This window comes from Homarus americanus, unplaced genomic scaffold, assembly GCF_018991925.1.
Source record: "Homarus americanus isolate GMGI-L3 unplaced genomic scaffold, GMGI_Hamer_2.0 scaffold418, whole genome shotgun sequence".
NCBI classification, from domain to species: Eukaryota; Metazoa; Arthropoda; class Malacostraca; order Decapoda; family Nephropidae; genus Homarus; species Homarus americanus.
This window is the reverse complement of record NW_024740587.1, coordinates 567083-586515: the sequence shown is the minus strand read 5'-3', so window position 1 is coordinate 586515 and position 19433 is coordinate 567083.

Genomic DNA, 19433 nt, shown 5'->3' with positions numbered 1-19433 from the left:
GACTATTCAGAGTACAACTACGGAACTCCCAGAAGACCCTTGTAACCTGATGTAGTCGCTGCAGGAGGATGGTGGGTAGGTGGGTGGGCGAGGGAGTGTGTGGGGTAGGGGGGGTCACCACAAAATTACTTACGTGGTTTATCAAAAGACTGGTTAATTTTCTTTAGTGGTAAGTCATGTGTAAAATAATGCAATAAGCGCCACCAACACCCACACAACTCCCTGCTCCACATAACTAGTGGTCAGGGTAAAAGACTCAACATTTTTGTTATTATTTCTTGGTAATATTTTTCTTTAATTTGTTTTATGTCACGAGAGATGGAGAAGATATCAACCAGAGTTAACATAAAAACATCTACATTAAATACGTCTGGAAGTTTGTCGAGTTAGGTATTTATGTTGGTGTGAAGGTCGTAGTTACCCTCTACAGTGAGATGTATTAGTCATTTACATAATATAAGTTTATCATTTTTATTGGCATTAGCCCACCCGGGAACAAGTCACCGGGGCCTGGGGGGGGGGGGATGCGCCATAAATAAAGAGACTGAACAAATAACACAGACCAAGAGTGAGAAACGATATGTTTGTTGTGTTGTCAATGGTAAGAGAAACAGTTGAGACCCTGCAATTGTGTGTAAATGAGGCAGAAAGTCGGATCAACAACCTGGGACTTGGTCACAATTTTCGTGATGCCATATGGCAGCAGGGTCTACCATTAGACAACACATTATGCTTCCAATATCTTCCCAGGCGGTAGTACCTCCCTGTTTGGTAGCTGCCTGCTACCTTAACATGAACGCGAAACAAAGAAACTCGCATTTAATTTCACCATCTTTAACATTTTCCAAAACTTTAATAACAAATGACTCAACACCAAACTTAACTATACCAACCCACATACTATTGACAACCCTCTCTGATTCCTAACCAATGTCCTTCCATACGTAAGTGCATCATCAACCCTGACTGCCCACATCTATTCAAACACAAATACCTCTGTGCATTCTCCTCAACCCGCGAAAGTAATATAAGCGTGTGCATGACTATTGTTCATTACGTTGTGTGCTTGAGAATTTTTATATCAATAGTAAAGCAGATTCTGAACTTTTACTTTTACCAGGTGAGTAACACATGAACCTCGGTGACACAGATCCCTCAAGTCTCCACATCAAAATCAGTCAGATATTGGTGTCCAGGAGAGGGGGACAGGTGTGAGTATGTTCACTTATCCTCTGAACGTGTCAATATGCTTAAGTCTTTCTATATATCGGTGTTATCGTTACTGATCCACATATTTCACTTGATGGTTTGAGCTGAGAAGAAACACACCTCGAGGGTAACAGGGTATTATTATAGCGACTGTATAAACACATCACCAACTCTTTATTAAAACTCTGATGCTGGTTAAGATGGATGGTCACTTATAACCACTTTGGTGTACGAATTAATTACAGCTTTATTGTAATTCAAACTTTGTGGACGCAGAGAATAAATTATCCACTAACTAACTTACATTTTAACAACATTTCTCGACCCAGGCCGGAGGTTGGAGCAAACTCAGCGTGTACGGAGCTCTCACAAAAACACCTTCCGTTTCATTATGTTTCACTTTACTCCGTGGAAAATTAAGCGGCGGGCAAATCTGTTCGAGTAACTGGTAATTATTTTAGTTATTCATATAATAAATATAGTTTCTCGAGGTGGCCAGTGTGAAAATTATTTACCAATGTATTTCTAAAGACTGATAACTGTGAAACAAAAATGTATTAAAAATAAAAGATTTGTGTACGTCAACTTTCCCTCACTGAACTGACTTGCTAAACCTCTGAAATTAATGTATTTTTCCGGTGCCTTAAAAATACTTTCTTATGTTAACTGAGAAAGCGAAAACGGGTAATTGTTATATTCTGATCAAAATCTCTGTTCACTGATTCCTTTTATCATCGTCCCTACACTGGTGATCTACGCGGGAACTTTGTTGTACCAGCGAGATTTTCTCTGTTTTGCTCAGAATTTCAGCAGATAAAATAAATAATAATTAAAGGAAACTGTTAACCTTCCAGACACTGCCTCTCAATATGAAAGACTGCTCGCTCTAGCCACAACCTGTGAGTGAGGCAGTGTACTGTAAGTATGCAGAGTGACGAGAACAATGAGAAGCAGACAGAATTGTGAAGGTCTTGCAGTGTGGAGGAGCGCCAAGAGCGGTCTTTTAGTACTCCAGAAAGTGGAGACAAAACAGCGCCCGCTAGTTAACTCCCCAATGGGAAGTTATTGTCATCGGTCATCTCAGCTGCCGATTGTTGGGAAGAAGGAAATCAGGTAGAAAGTAGCTACAGCAATTGACAGCGAAGGCCAGAGAGCCTAACAGGGTGTGGGCCAACCCCCTCCCAACAACTGCTCCCTCCAGCACAAAAGACCACCTATGTGTGAGTGGGGGAAATGTGCACGGCAACGCTGGAAACAATGCTTACTGGAGGAGGGGAAAGCTCCAGGTTCGTCGTCTTTGTTATTCTTCCAAAAACCAGCTCGGCCCGGGAGATAACGCTATTCACGGGTCGCGAAAAAACTCATCAGAAGAATGGAAAATCGGCCAGGTTGTGATCCTCCTCAAGAGATGAACGCCCAGGGCATTCCAAACGTTTCCGGAATCTACACACACAGGCTTCTCCAGACTTTCTCTATCATAAAAAGATCTGAACTATTATTTCTTTCCTCGTCCTTCGTAAACCAAGTTCTCCCCAAGGTGTTCCTTCTCGGGGGGACGGTTCCCTCTTGATCCCTCGCGGTCATCATCCCCTTCACACCCTAACCTTTGGACCTCAACTTCTCCTTGGGTCTTGCCTCTCCTATGCACCAATTCCTCTTAAGATTCTTCGCCCCAGATTCAACATTCCCTTCAGATTCTCTCTATTATGAAATATAATTCCTTTCGGACTTACCATATTCTGGGGCCAAATTCCTTCGAGACCTTCCCTAGCGGACCACAATGAAATTCACATTTTCCTTTTTCTGAATTTAAATTCATTCCATATTTCCCCTTCCAAGACTCCATCACGGTTATTTTCTAAACCCTCCGGAATGTTATTTTGTGACGTGGCACAAGGGCGGATCCGGGCCGCCACACCGTAAACAGTGTTCAAGTTAATAAGAATTTCCCACTACAGGGCGAGGGGGAGGTTGAACCAACGACACCTAAAACTTTATCTCTAAAGTACCTAACTTAACCTAACCTAACCTAACCTAACCTAACCTAACCTAACCTAACCTAACCTAACGTCCCGCTACCTATAAAAAAACAGATCTTAAGATATATTCTCAATTTTAATATTTCATTTTTTTTTAACTGTAAAAGCTTCATCACTTTAGAGAGTTTCTAGTTTCATTCAGTATCAAACTATAACATTACCTGGTGTACGTGTTATAGAGCGGTACCTTACAAGTCATTATTATTCCGTAATGGTGCATTGATTTCTAAACTTTCTTAATGTTTACAAACCTTAACAGACACAAACAAACCCTCATAATTTAATACAGATGATTTACTATACATTCACTTCATCATTATAGGTATTTCCACAATTCGAGTTACAAACCAAAGGATTCATCATGAGCTATATAATGATGTGGTGGAAGGGACGTCTAATGCTGAATATTTCCCCTCCAGCATCTAAATGACTCTTAAATAGCTCCTAAAATTAACCCTCCAGTGATTCCCTTCCCTCCTTACCCTCAACTCCAACTTCCTCCTCCCATATATACCTCACCTCTTCAGAGATCTAGTTCCTCCCACACTTTTCCTTCCTTCCTTATCCACCTCTTCCAGGGTTCAGTTACTTCCTGAATCTATTGAGACTCCAATTCTCTCTGCGGGCTGTGATCTTACTGGCCTCCACCACCTCACTCACCCACCAAGCCGGGACTCTTATAATCTGACGTCCACTCCCTGACCATACACTGTGTTGGACCGCTGTTTCTTTCATATCCTTTAAACTCCTTAAATCCTATTCTTCACTATAGATATCCTCCTCCTTCTTCTTCTCTTCCTCCTCCGCACTCGCCTTCCCTCCCTCCCTCCCTCTAGGATTCCAGACTCAAACGATCTTTCATTAAATAAACACAACTTTCCCTTTACATTTCCTTAGACAAACATCCCTCGGCTCCAGAGTTGAAAAAAAAATACCAAAATTTATTTAACGAAAGTCTGGTTCATAGAAAGACATTTTTTTTTGAACTGGTAAATAATATTGTGTTATAGACAGAGATCTGTTTTGCGTCTGTTAAATAACACCTAAACACATAGTAGATTTTAAAATGAAGCTTAACGTTTTATAATGAGAGAGAGAGAAAGGAGTTTAAACAGCGTCATTGTTCATTCATCTTCATTGTTTTAGAAAGATTTCACAGCAGCTTTCACTGACAATGAGAATGAAAGTAGGGGAAACTATGTTGGCCATGACAAGACAATCTTTAACAATATATGATTAATCTTGTGTTTAGAACCGTGATGCTGGTCTGTCGTCGCACTCAACAACGTGACGAGGAGGGGTCCGGCGCACCTCAACCATCCACAGTTTGACTACCTGTGTTGTTATTCATGATGCGTTACCTGCGAGTGTATTTATCTACTAATGGGAGCTGTTGGGGGTAGTTGTATGGCGGTAACAAACGGGAGGGGAGAATAGTCTGTTTGTGATGAGTATCTAGCAGTGGCCAACAAGGGGGGGGGGAGGTGAGTGACTGGTAGTGTTAAGCAGGGAAGCCATAGAGGTGATCGTGACAAGTACTTGGTCGTAACAAACAGGGAGAGTTGGGGAGAAGGGGGTTGGGGAGGGGAGGGGGGAGGAGAAGGGTATGGACAACTCAAGTTAGTACCTCGTAACGTCAAGCAGTAAAACATGAAATGATGCCGTAAATTATTCACAGAGCTGTTGTGACGGCTATAAGATGATACTCTTCCTCCCCTCCTACACGGGCCTGGAGAGGGACGCTGCCTTGCTCCTGCTGAATCTGTGTGCCATGGGGCCTTACACACGTCAGGAGGGACACTGCTGCGGGTATGTCTTACTTGGGCAGTCATGATCATGTGTCCTGGTGCAAAATGAAGGTGGTGATGTGTTATAGTGGAGATGTGTACATGTGGATGTGGCAGATATGTGTCATGGTATAAAAAGGCGGTGATGTATCCTGGGGGAATGTGTTCTGGCTAGCTCGTGTGGCTGTGGGTCCAGTCTGAGTGTCAGGAGGTGAGCGGAAACGTGAAGGAGAAGAGCGTCCTGAGTAGAGAGGTGTAGGGATGTGAGGAGAATGTCTTGTTGGATGTGTAGTGGTGCTATATGTGTGTGTGTGTGTGTGTGTGTGTTGTGGTAGGAGGTGTCCTAGTAAAACCGTGGGCGTGATGGAACATGTCTAGTCAGAAATATATCATGGTGGAGTGTGTTTAAGACTTAACCATGGGAGTGATAATCATGTTCTGTGTGGTGGTGGTGGTGGTAGAGACATGTGTAGTAGGGATGCATCAGGTTATCGTGTAAGGTAGTGGCCGGGTGTGTGTGTGTGTGTGTGTGTGTGTGTGTGTGTGTGTGTGTGTGTGTGTGTGTGTCCATCAGGGGGCAGAGAGGCCTTATCTTGAGGTTGTTATGGTGGGCCACACGCCTCGTAACTCGCCTGGACCGCCACGTGGTCTACTAATATAACCCAACATACTGAGGGCCGCTATGACTTTAAATTGACTTAATCTAATATGAAAAATAAATATGTAATAGATATTGAAACACAGAGGCTTCAGCTGATGTATTGTACGAGTATAACTACAATAATCGGAACTAGCAATTATAGCAATTAAGAAAAGTTAAAAATAAATGGATCATCTATAATTCTACAACTCTTATATAATAAAATGACTCAGTACAGTAGTTCAGTGGTACCGATCGACTGTCAAGCCAATGGTCCCAAATTCGATTCCCGGTTGGATTGAAAGACTTGGCTCCGTCCCTGTACACAAACTCTCATACTTTCAGCAGGAAATTGAGTACGCCGTCGGGTGCACTTGCCGATGGGGAAGCAGTCAGTCCTTCGGTGAACTAATATTAAGGGTAAGGTAACGTGTGTTGATCACTTGAATGTTTTGGAGACGTTACAGAATATGATACAGTGTAGCGGTGGGTCCCGTTCCTGTACTGGGGGCCCGCCAGACGGAAATTCACCAAAATGAAGCAATATTGTGACTGTAGTGTAAAAACGTGTATCGACTCTCAGACTTATATCTAAAATAAAAGAACGACATAACACATTTCGTACCGTGTTCCCTCTCAAATGATATTCCTTCTTCGGCACGTTTTCACGACATGACTCTGTTGGCGCTACGAAAATTTAGCCAATATCTCGACACATTGTCACATTAACTGTTGCTAAGAATTTGGGATCTGGAAATTTAACAGATTGGTGAACCAAATCAAACTATTTTACGTTAGAAAATCCCGAATAATAATAATAATAAAAATAAGAATAATAAAATAAACAATAATAATATTAATAATCTTAAAATTAATGATGATAATAATATAGATAATAATAAGGAGACAAATAAGCGACCTTTGTACTGTAAACAAACACAGAACTGTAGAGAAAGAGAAGTCACACCTCAAAGGGACACTACTGTGGCCCTCCTCCTCCCCCTCTCACCACCACGGACGCTTTACGCAGCCTCCAACCACACAACACTTAATGTAGAAATTCCTGGTGATTTTCAGTCAATCTGCCAGTTGCTAGGGAATGGCACTCGCCTCCCATGACGTCACTATGTCAACAAACTAGTACGCTCTTTGCAGTGTGGGTCTGAATGGGGGAAAATCCGCGATTAATCCCAAGTGTCAACAGAGCTCGGGGAAAGCCTTAGGCAAACTGTATTGTTCCGTTCTGTTCACTGAAGAAAATTCAGCAGAAAATTCCCACCACAATCGGGGGGTGGTTTTGACTGCCGCCAGAGAAAGGCAGAAGAGGTTGGAAACAGTGAATTAATAAAGGCTATAAAGTTGGTTCGTTATTGTTTATACATCTAACTTAAGGTAAACAGGAAGAGTGTTAACAGCTTATTGCTAACGTGAGATATTGTTTACATACATGACAGCTTTAGAAAGTATGAATTGATACAGGGTAGTTATGTCAGCTATTAATATATACCTGACTTAAAAACAAAGTTAGATATATTGAATTAATATCGTTTATTATTTACATTCTATACTGTTTATAGACCTGACTTGTATAAAAGAAATAAAATACAGTAAATCAATATCATTAACCTCAAATACTAATACAAACCCGACGTGCCAATAAAAGCCTCGGACAACCACACCGACAGATCAATTCTTCCCCCATCGGGTTGGAATCTGTATATTTCACTTTCTCTTCCTGCTAATTTCCTCACCTACGTAAGATTCGTTTACAACATCTCCAGGAAAACTGAACGAAACTGTACAAGCAAACTTAAAATACATCAAACGAAAGATACTTAATTGTTTTTTTTACTAAAGTTAAAATAATTATCATCATAACAATACTCAAGGCCTACGAAATGTTTTTAATGTATATAAAAAAAAAATCGTTTCAAATTAGTAAAGCAGTCTATGACAGTAAGATATATTTTTCTTTATAAATTAGAAAAAAAGAAGAAATTTCTGTGGGTAATTAAAATCCAGTAGGGTCGAGTATCATAGTAAGTGATAACTCGTCTCTTGCTGGCCTGAGAGGAACATGGTTGTGGCTGGAGGCGGGTGTTGTAGTTCACAGGCCGCCCACCTACAAATTATCATTGTTATATACCCCGGTGTTAGCTCGCTCCAGTGTTGTAATATTAGTTAGTGTGTGTTGATCACTCTCACGATTAATGCCAGGTATTAAATGTAGCGTGTGGCATAAATACATTAATGTAAGTTATATGAGTGAGTTAGTGTGTAGTGGATGGTGTGGTTGTCGGCGCGGCAGTGTTTGCATGAGCTCTACAAAATAATGTGGGTCAGACAGGCGGGTGGTATATGAGTCACTGGTGAAGGTAAATTCGTTAACTTTTACGTCTCTGAAACAAGGAACAATTGGTATTAGACAGTTACGTGTGTTTTGAAACGAGTTGTGATGGTTTCTAGTAAAAAAAAAAGATCTTTATTGATGTTTCTGGCACTTGGCTGAGATATTTCTCTTTCGGGCGTGAGGGAGGGTTGGGCACTCACCGGGGAGTGCCATACCCTTCGCAGGTGGTGTGCCAGGCACTCTTGATGACCCAGCACAGTTCTTGAGGCAGTGATGTGGAAACCTGTGGCCGGTATCGAGGTTACTGTTCCCTGAGGCCAACTGTGACGTGAGTCTTGATTAGTCACAGATGTATAATGACGAGTGGTGCTGTCGCCGCCACCTCCGCCACACACTGCGCCCACTACTGCTCACCTACAACTGTACACTCTTCCAGAAACCTTTATACCAGTCTTACAATATGTACATAATATAATCCTTATACATCATGCACCAAAAAACTGACACACACACTCGCCTCCTCCTCTCCAGTCATTAACCTGGAAGTCAGTCTCGCAGCCACTTCTTGAACACCGCGGCAAGACGTCAGTAATGAACTTCACACTCCACTGTTGGTGTGTTCACAAGATGACGCTCGGCGGTGAACATGTGTGTCATGGGTAAATAATATTATACTATACCTCTTATCACAACATAGCTAGACGGTCTGGTGGTGGTCAAGGCTCCCACATGTTCCTGCATCACACACACAACATATGTGCTGTATAACACTTGGCCAGGAAGTCATCACCTTCCTCCTAACACATACACCCACCCACACATACATACAGTACATACACACACACACACACACCTACACAACCCCCACGTACACACACCGCCGCCGCCCAGCTAATACAAATACATTACCCAAAATAATCTTATTAATAGTTTTAATTTTCCTTAACAAATATTAACCTCCTCCACAGTACCTCCCACTTGATGTATAATTCTCCTTTAAAGTTTCACAAAGATAAAAAAAAAAAAATAATTAATTAATAAAAGCTACCAAATTACATAAAATAAATCAATATAGTACAAAATCAAGTCTAAACCCACATGTATTTTTTTTTTACTTCAAATAATTAATTAAAGCAGACGACACTAGTTTCAACAAATGTCATTCTCTTATCCACGACGACTGGTTTGGGATTCTGCCATCGAGCGACTTTAAAGAGAACTACAAAAACGCACTGAAAAATTTGTCTCAGGAATATTGGAGCTCAAATCCCGTCTATATTCAGTAGCGGGATAGTTTTACCGGAATATACTCCCGACTGTAGTGAGGGTGAAGAGAATATTTTCTACATACATATTTCAAGACACGAGACCTATATATGCTTCACTATACGTTCTATACACAATACATTTAAGTTGTGTTTTATTCTATGTGGCATCAATATTACACAGAGACTGTAAGTTCCTCAGCGTCTGTTGTTTGGCCACAGAATTAAGGTACAAGATCTTTTTTTTTTAATCTTGCAAGGAGCCTGAGAGCGTGGGACCAGCGTTCACAGTGAGGGTGGTAGAGGGGGGGGATAGGTGGTAGAGGGGCTAGGTGGTAGAGGGGATAGGTGGTAGGGGGGGGGATAGGGGGAGGTGGACACTAGCCAGAGAAAGTGTTTACGGCTGAAATATATAACAGGTACTTCCAACATCTCTCGTCCCCCTTCCTTTTACTTTTCCTTTCTACATCTCCTCCTCCCCATCGTTCTCTTTTCCTTTCTTCCCTCTACACCTCTCCTCCCACTCCACCTTAGCCACGTTAACTTCACTTCCCATCACCCCATCTTCCTTTCCCTCATCCGTACTTTCTTCTTCCCTCCTCCTCATCCTCTGCTGCTCTTCCCTCCCCTTCCTCACCACGGTAACATCCTCAACACCACAGTCTGCGTTACGGTCTACCACACACAATAGACTGAGAAGCCCACAAGAAAACTGACGGAGGAATCCCTGACGGCTACTCTAGGCACCAAAATACCGTCTTTGTTATTGTGTGTGTAAAATATGAGACAACATTAAGATACACACACACATATACATCCCCGAAGCACTCGTAGCTGCAACTGGAGTAATGCCCGCAGCCGTACCTGTAAAATCGTTTCTGAATTTATTACAGTATAAAATCAAATCAAATCACTAAACGGACACAACGGGTCAGACCAGCCAAACAATGACCCGGTGTAGCCAAAAATTGAATAGGTTTTTAGGGAAGGTATTTTATCCAGACAACAGAAGCGGTACAGGTCACTAGGCCAGACGGGTTGTAAGTGAGTGTTTTTATATATCAACATCCACGGAGCTTGGGACTATGGTGATGCCTGCGATGCTTGAGACAGAATAGGTGTGTGGGGTTGGCAGAGTTCCCCACTAAAACATATAGTCAAGGTTAAGTGCGGTATACATCTCAGCCAAGTTTTCTTTTTTTAACCTAGTGACCTTGACCTCTGACCCTGTTAACCCCCCCAAACCGCATACATTGACCTCTGACCCTGTAATCTCCAAACCGCATGCATATCCACTGTCTGAGGGGTTACATTAAAAAAAAAATTACGTATTTATTTTTGCAAGTGGTTTTTACTCAGTCATGTTACCCAAAATGATAATTATTGACACATTTCAGATTCCCACACTTCAGGCATTTTTTAATTATATATTTTTTTCTTCTGGAATGTACAAGGGCTTTGAGACAGTTTAGCCTAGGAAGGATTTTCATTACATTTCCTCAAGGTCGCTGGTTCGATCCGATCCCAAGGTAAGCCGGGTTCATCTAATTCAAAATACATACCTAACCTAACTTTACAGGTGAAGTGAGGAGCAGGAGGGGAGGGGAGGGGAGGTGGGGGGTTACATTGCACTCCATCGACGCTGTCACAAACGGGCCGTCATGGCTATGGGACCAACTTTCCCTTTTTTGTCAATCATAAATAAAGAGAAACTCGAGCGTCTCTCACTCCCAGTATAATATTTTCACCCTTCACCAGACACACAATACCTCTGAGTACAGTAAGCTCACCGCGTCTGTCTGTACCGAATAACTTATAAAATCCTGGTTTTCCCTACGTTCTCAGATTACGGCAAATGTCAAGATTTTTCCCCCGATTACCAAAAATAAAACTAAATAAATACAAATATTCCTTTTTTTTTTAGTCTCCTCAAATACACTTGGGTCCTAACATTTCTGAGATGCAATAATGATGTTTACTCAGTTCCAACTTGATCCTGTGAACATCTTGACGTGGTGTGATGATGACCAGAAAGCTCCCAACAATACCATCCAAAACAGAAGGCACGACATTGTTAACTGAAACAACATCCTCTGGCCATAAAAGTCGGTGTTTTAGTTCAGGTTTTAATTTAAATTCCTCCCTTTTTTTTAAACAAACAATAAGATTTTTTTTTATATAAACAAACGACTGATAATTTATTACTCACACTTTTATTGTTAGCTTCTATTTTCAGAGCGGGAGAGTCATGGGAAAAAGACCTTAATAACACGAACACGTTAGGGCGTTTACTGGTTAATTTAATCCCCATCCTCTACTGCTGTCGTTCATATAAAAACAATATTGTGAGTCATGATAATTCCCCCAACAAACATTTAATAGGTAATACAATATTTCTATTCATCAACCCCGACAACAGCAAATTACAAAACACATTATTTTATCATTGTTACTTGGCCACATGCAGAGGTGCTTCCGTCAAGCTCTTGTCTCTTCTGATAGTTGTGCCAATCAGTGTGTGTTTGTGTTAAAGACTGCCAACAGGTCTTTTTCGGTCATTGAGGGATGGGGGGTGGTGGGGGGTAGGTAGGGTGGGGTGGGGGTAGGGTGGGGGTGGTGGAGGAAGGGTGGGGGGGGTACACTTGTAAATCCTATGGTGTTTTCCCCTTTTAACTTAGGACCACATGTAACTGGGAAACATAGAAAGGAATAAAAAAGGGAAAAAAGAACAATATGAAAAAAAGAAAGAAAATAGAAGAGAAAGGAAAAGAAAATGGGTTTTAACATCTAGACCTTAACGAGACGACTATTATCCCATTCCCAATTAGTAAGAATGTTGTAAAGAATCCCGGACACCTGTTCTTATTTCGTACTTTTATCCACTTGAAACTGTAACTTCAATATACGGATTCTAAACAGAGTCACCACCTACACTGTACTCAAGACTGCCAGGAGGACGGTGGGGCTCGTTACACTACTATGGTCTATTACAGGACTCAGAACCACAACATTGGACCGAGTGAGACCATATTGACACGACTCATAGACACATCACCCTCCCACCCATAAACAACATTAACAACTGTCGTAAAAATTTCCTTCAAAAACTTTTGGGCGAGTTGACTTCATGATCTTTTGATTACTGACAGACCACACTTGATGACAGACTGACAGACAGATCTCAATACCAAATGCTATATCCCCCTCCCCCAACTTACCGCTCAGGCCAGGGGGTTAAAAAGTTCATTTAGTTCTAACAGGAGCGAGCAGCATCGAGTATTGCTGAAGACGTCAGGTCCGTAATGACATTTTAATGTAAGTGATTAGGAATGTAAGAGCCTCTGAGCCTTACTCCACTCCCCCCAGAGCCTCTGAGCCTTACTCCACTCCCCCCAGAGCCTCTGAGCCTTACTCCACTCCCCCCAGAGCCTCTGAGCCTTACTCCACTCCCCCCAGAGCCTCTGAGCCTTACTCCACTCCCCCAGACTGAGCCTTACTCCACCAGAGCCTCTGAGCCTTACTCCACTCCCCCCAGAGCCTCTGAGCCTTACTCCACTCCCCCCAGAGCCTCTGAGCCTTACTCCACTCCCCCCAGAGCCTTTGAGCCTTACTCCACTCCTCCCAGAGCCTCACCAAGTTATGACGGGTGTTGCCAATCATCGTAATGAAGACCAGAACTAATTAATTGATCATTAGGAAACTTGTGGCAGACCCTGTTCCCCCTTCAGCCGGTATCGAGGCTTCCCCTTTTACCATGTGAGCTCTGAGGGGTTTTCCAATCCACAATTTTTTTTTAAGATTTTAAGATTCACATTTATAAATACAAAATAGTTGATCTTTTAATATTCAAAATCACTTGTTTGTACTTTTTTTTTAACATTTTAGCATTTTACTCAGTGTGCTGTACAGAAGAAAATGACCGCCTCAGTACAACTCATCATAGCGCGAGTCAAGAGCAGGAACACACATCATCATCAAGTATATACGAGTGAAGAACCAACACAGTTCACTTCACGGTCTCTCGTTTATCATTACTCACCTACTGAGAATTTTGCGATGGCAGTCATATTTGCAGCCACCGAGTGATTCTGTAATGGTTTCTTGGGGGACGAGATGACACGTCGCTAAATCTGGAACAATATAGACCACCCCCTGCTTGTGTGTACGTACTTGTATGTGCTAATCAGTCCACCATGGGAACAAGAGTGGGTCGGCTTCACACCTGACTACGAGACAACACAACACCACCCAGTAGGGCGAGGTACTGTGACACCATCCCACACCACCTGGTGTCTCCATGACCACGTGAGGCCCTTCATATCAACACCCGAGGACGAGTTACCATACCACGTAAACACCACACCACCTGGTGTCTCCATGACCACGTGAGGTCCTTCATATCAACACTCGAGGACGAGTTACCATACCACGTAAACACCACACCACCCGGTGTCTCCATGACCAGCCCACGCCCGGGCCATCAACTGTAAACTATAATAATTTGTATGTTCCTTCTTCTTTCAATAATGAAAGCTTTTGTTAAACGACCCACCCACCCACCCCATGTCTTTGTATGTAATAAGTCAATTTTGTCCAATGTATATTTTCAGCCTTCGGGCTGCAGAACTTTTTCAATAAACCGTTAATTATTATTTATTATTATTATACCCTGTAGTGCTGTAAAGGTCCATCTATCAAGGCAAGATGGTTCACATTAGTAAGTCTGACACGGAGCTCACCAGATCTCGGAGTCTGGGTAATGAACCCACTCAGATGAGGCGGTTGTTTCTGGCGGTGTGTGAGCAGGAGCACTGATGTCTGTCTTCAAGAGGGTGCTGCCTTATTTTTATTTGTGAATATACGTGACAAGGCGACTAAATTACTCGTGTGAAAGGCGCCTGTAGTGCTACCTGTCTTAAGTCAGGGGATAGTGCTACCCGTCTTAAGCTAGGAGATAGTGTTACCTGTCTTAAGCCAGGGGATAGTGCTACCTGTCTTAAGTCAGGGGATAGTGCTACCCGTCTTAAGCCAGGAGATAGTGTTACCTGTCTTAAGCCAGGGGATAGTGCTACCTGTCTTAAGTCAGGGGATAGTGCTACCCGTCTTAAGCCAGGAGATATTGCTACCTATCTTAAGACTGGTAGCCCTCTCACCTGGAATTTGATCCAGCACAGTAATGTTTCTCAGGGGCAGCCCTTAATGGGACGACCAAAAGGGCCATCAAAAAGCTCTTGGCTGCAGAAAGACCAGCGTCTTTGCAGGAGGATGCGTGGAATGGAAAGAATGTTTGCCTGGAGGCTTTCCCGAAAGGGTTTCCGGTTTAGGAGCTGTAAGGTGAGTGGCGCAACACGCTCCCTGGGAGGATGTTCCCATATTTGTTGGATCCATTCCCATAAATTCTTGCGATACAACTTGTCTGTTGAAACATACAGCACTAAAAAATACTCGTGATGAAATGAATCTCAAGCAAAACATTTCATAACGTTACGCCACACACTTGATTACATTTTTGTCTGTGTTCTGACTGACGGCAATAAACCTCGGAATTATTCTGGGAGGAAAATAATAAACCGGTCCCGACAAAAATATATAAAACAAATATAAAATGAAAATTGACGGCATAAAGAAATACAGATCAAATAGTGGAGGACTCGGAGGCGGATCGCTAACTGTGAAAACCCTAATATGATATCTCAATTACGGTGGCCACGACCCCGCGCTCAACTAAAGCACAGTCTTGCCTCTATCGTCTTCATTTCCGGTTCCGGCCGCTTCATGAACATTTTCCTGGCGGTGCCTAATTGATCCCCCCCGGTTATCCTGCCGCCCCCCCCCCCTCCCTCCCTCCTGCCCCAGGATATTCGTCGACCTCGTGAACTTAAAAGGGATGATTTTTCCGATTCCAGAGCCAGACTTATGGATTCTTAAAAAGAAAGAAAGAAAAAACGAGATTTTCCACATCAACGGACACCTTCCATAATTCTAATAAAACATTTTCATCTTACAAAGTTGACCTCATGGACCTCAAGAAAACATTTCCAGATATCTAGAAAGACATCTTCAAGTCTGAGGTGAGATTTCCATTTGCCGGGAATTACTATTCAGACTTTGAAAGCCCAAAATAAGAGAAGAAATATATCAATGTATTAGTTAAACTTTTAGACTTAATGAATACAAAGAGATGGTTACTCAGACGACGGCTTTTCTCCAGATACTATACACGGCAACACTCAACACCAGCATTAAACACACAGTCACATACACACGCACACTTCCCACGCCTGAACGTGTTTTAACTGTGAGAACAAAGTATCACTCACACGTGGTCTTGTTTTATGAGAAATTACAATTAATAAGAACCTTTGTTTGTGGGTAACTCTCAGTGTGGTGGTTCCGTTTGTGGCTAACGGCAACCATTTCTCATAGATAACTTTCACTCTGAGAATTTTGATCGTATATATCTAGGTAACTCTCTATGTAATAAATTAATCTATGGCTGATATGTATCACTGTTTCCAGGTGACCACGGGAGGCTTTTAATTACAGATGATACGCACAGTCAAAGAAAAATGTCGCGTTATACTTACATTGACTTGTATTCTGAACCCAAGACGAAGAATTGTGGTCAAATTCTCCGTTTAGGCTTGGACCTCAATTTCACTAATCAAAATTCTTCGTCATGGGTTTCGGAACATAACGCTAGGGAGGAGGGAAAGAGAAGGGAGGGAGGGGGAGAGAGGGAGGAGGAGAGAGGGAGGGGGAGAGAGGGAGGGGAAAGGAGAGGGGGTTGTAACACGACTTTCTTAATTAACTGTACCTTTGCCTACAGGTAACTAAGACTTTATAAATGCTAATTATGGCCAATATGTACCTTCCTTTATCGTTAACTAACAACGTGAAAATTCTAATTATTTCTGATACGTTCCTTTGTTTCTACATAATTTACAACGTGAGAATCTATATAATGACTGAAATGAACTTTTGTTTCCATGTAACTTGTATACGAGTACGTTTGTTTGTGGGTGACCCTGAGAGACTTACCATGATGGGGCCATGTGTACCTTCGTCTGTAGGAAAACCGTTAATGTAATATTTATAATCAGTAATAAGACAAGATTATGTGTGGGTGTGTCGTCCTCCACACACACGTCCTATCTGACTCTACGTCTTGTACCCTCCGCCGTAAAAGAGACACAGGAAGAGGGGAACACAGGCAGGATATGAAGACTGCTAATACCAGCGCGTGGTCCGGTGGCATCGCTAAGCTTACACACAGTCCGGCTGCGATCTGGCAAAATCCAAGCGAACGAATGATGGGTTTGAAACGCGACGATTGGCTCCTTTCCACAAAGACATCTGTGAATTGTCCCACCCACCTTCTCTAAAGTACGCGAAAAAAAAAAACAATAATTGAACATTAAATCTTTAAAACGCAACCTAACATTAAGTAACATTATCTAACCAATAGTAACTAAACTGAGCCTTATCCAACTTAAACCAAACCAAACTAACCTAACCTAACCTAACCTAACCTAACCTAACTTAACCTAACCTAACCTAACCTAACCCAAAAGTAACCTAATATACCCAAACCTAAACCATCTGTTTTACACTTATGTTACATTAGGCTTCAGAACAAGGACAGCACGTGGATCAGAACAAGGACAGCACGTGGACCAGAACAAGGACAGCACGTGGATCAGAACAAGGACAGCACGTGGATCAGAACAAGGACAGCACGTGGATCAGAACAAGGACAGCACGTGGATCAGAACAAGGAAAGCACGTGGATCAGAACAAGGACAGCACGTGGAACGTGGATCAGAACAAGGACAGCACGTGGACCAAACAAGGACAGTACGATCAGAACAAGGAAAGCACGATCAGAACAAGGACAGCACGTGGATCAGAACAAGGAAAGCACGTGGATCAGAACAAGGACAGCAAGTGGACCAGAATAAAGGAAAGCACGTGGGATCAGAACAAGGACAGCACGTGGATCAGAACAAACAAGACAGCACGTGGATCATAACAAGGACAACGTGGGGTCAGAAATCGAAGGGACAGCACGTGGACTGCAGAACAAGGACAACACGATCAGAACAAGGACAGCACGTGGATCAGAATAAGGACAGCACGTGGATCAGAACAAGGAAAGCACGTGGATCAGAATACATGGCACGGATCAGAACAAGGAAAGCACGTGGATCAGAACAAGGACAGCACGTGGATCAAAACAAGGACAGCACGTGGATCAGAACAAGGACAGCACGTGGATCAAAACAAGGACAGCACGTGGATCATAACAAGGACAGCACGTGGATCAGAACAAGGACAGCACGTGGATCAAATCAAGGACAGCACGTGGATCAGAAGAACAAGGATCAACGTAAGATCTACCTACTGTATCTAACACCACTCTAGTAACGCAGACATAACATATATTCAGTTGGATCAAGCTTTACCATACAAGAGAAACGGCAGTCATCATTAAGTGCAATATTCCTTTTTTGACGACACATGCCTCCCATTTTACAGATAAAACTCATTAATCTGAAAACCGAGATGACCTCCTCTAGATGACGTGCATGGCAGCTGTACTGGGATAAACACTCACCCATCACAACACTAATCCATTATGGCTCCGTAAACGCCATAAGCGGATGTAGAGGGGTGGCTATAGGGGGTGTCCTGTATGTTACGTTTTATAAGAGTCGTGTGTAATGTGAGTGGGAACCTACAATACTTCCAGGTTAGTGTGTATGTCTGAAGTAGACTGTCGTTGTGTTTCTAAGACGACACTCATAAGAAAACGTTTATTTGTCAGGACTAACTTCAATATACGCGGCAGGGGGGGGGGGACGCTTGTGTGTCTGAAGATATTCTTCTTCTCGTGTGTATATGTGTGTGTGTGTGTGTGCGTGTGTGTGTGGTGTGTGTGTGTGTGTGTGTGTGTGAAAACGCCTAAACTACTTCAAATGAAAAGACAATAAGTGTAAAACAAGGAGCTTTGTCTCCACTCGGTTTTGCACACACACACACGAGAGAGAGAGAGGAGAGAGAGAGAGAGAGAGAGAGAGAGAGAGAGAGAGAGAGAGAGAGAGAGAGAGAGAGAGTCTTCACGGGGTATCTAGGACTGTGGATGACGGCCGATAATGGCGGTAAGGGCAGTCACACCAAAACTGATGGCGGAGATTCTGCAACGAACCCCACAGGAATGATCTCTACATTGGGAATGATCACGGCTGTAATCACGGCCAGATAACACCTCCTCCTCCTCCCCGGGCACCAGAGGGAGGGGGAGGTGGGGGCAGGTGGGGGAGAGGACAACGGGGTGGGGGAGAGAACAACGGGGTGTGGGGATGTGAACGGAGGGGTATGGGGAATGGGGGTTGAGAGGAGCGGGAGGAAGGGGGCGAGCGGGAAGAAAGGTGTGGGGAGGATAGGTGTGTGGGGGAGGGGGGAGGGAGGTGCAGGGGAGGGACCGGATGAGCTAGTGGGGGAGTGTAGAAGGAGGAAGGGATCGGTGAAGGAGGCGAGGGAAGAGAAGAGGACAATAAAAGGAAGAACACAGCAGAATAAGAAAATAACAAATATCAGGAAACGCAGAACAGAGAGGGAGAAGGAAGGAGATGGAGAGAGAACAGAAGAGAAAGCGGGAAGATAGAGAGAGAAAATCGAAAGAGAACTGTATGAAAGAATGAAAGGAGACACGTACAGACAACAAGAGACATGATTGGGAAATAGAAAATATTTGGAGAAGAATACTGAAGAGAGGAAGATGAAAACAAAAGAGGAGGTAAACTAATAACAATAAAAGAGAGCTGAAGAGGAGATAGGAAAAGAGAAACAAGAATAAGAAAAGGAGAAGAGGAGGAGAGAGACGCAACACCCATTGAACGATAAATAATTTACTAATCTATTGTGTTAAGTCACTACTATAACCCTGAGTACGATGACTTGACCCCTAGAGTACGATTACTTGACCCCTGAGTACGATGACTTGACCCCTGAGTACGATGACTTAATCCCTAGAGTACGATGACTTGACCCCTAAAGTACGATGACTTGACCCCTAGAGTACGATGACTTGACCCCTGAGTACGATTATTTGACCCAACGAGTACGATAACTTAACCTCTT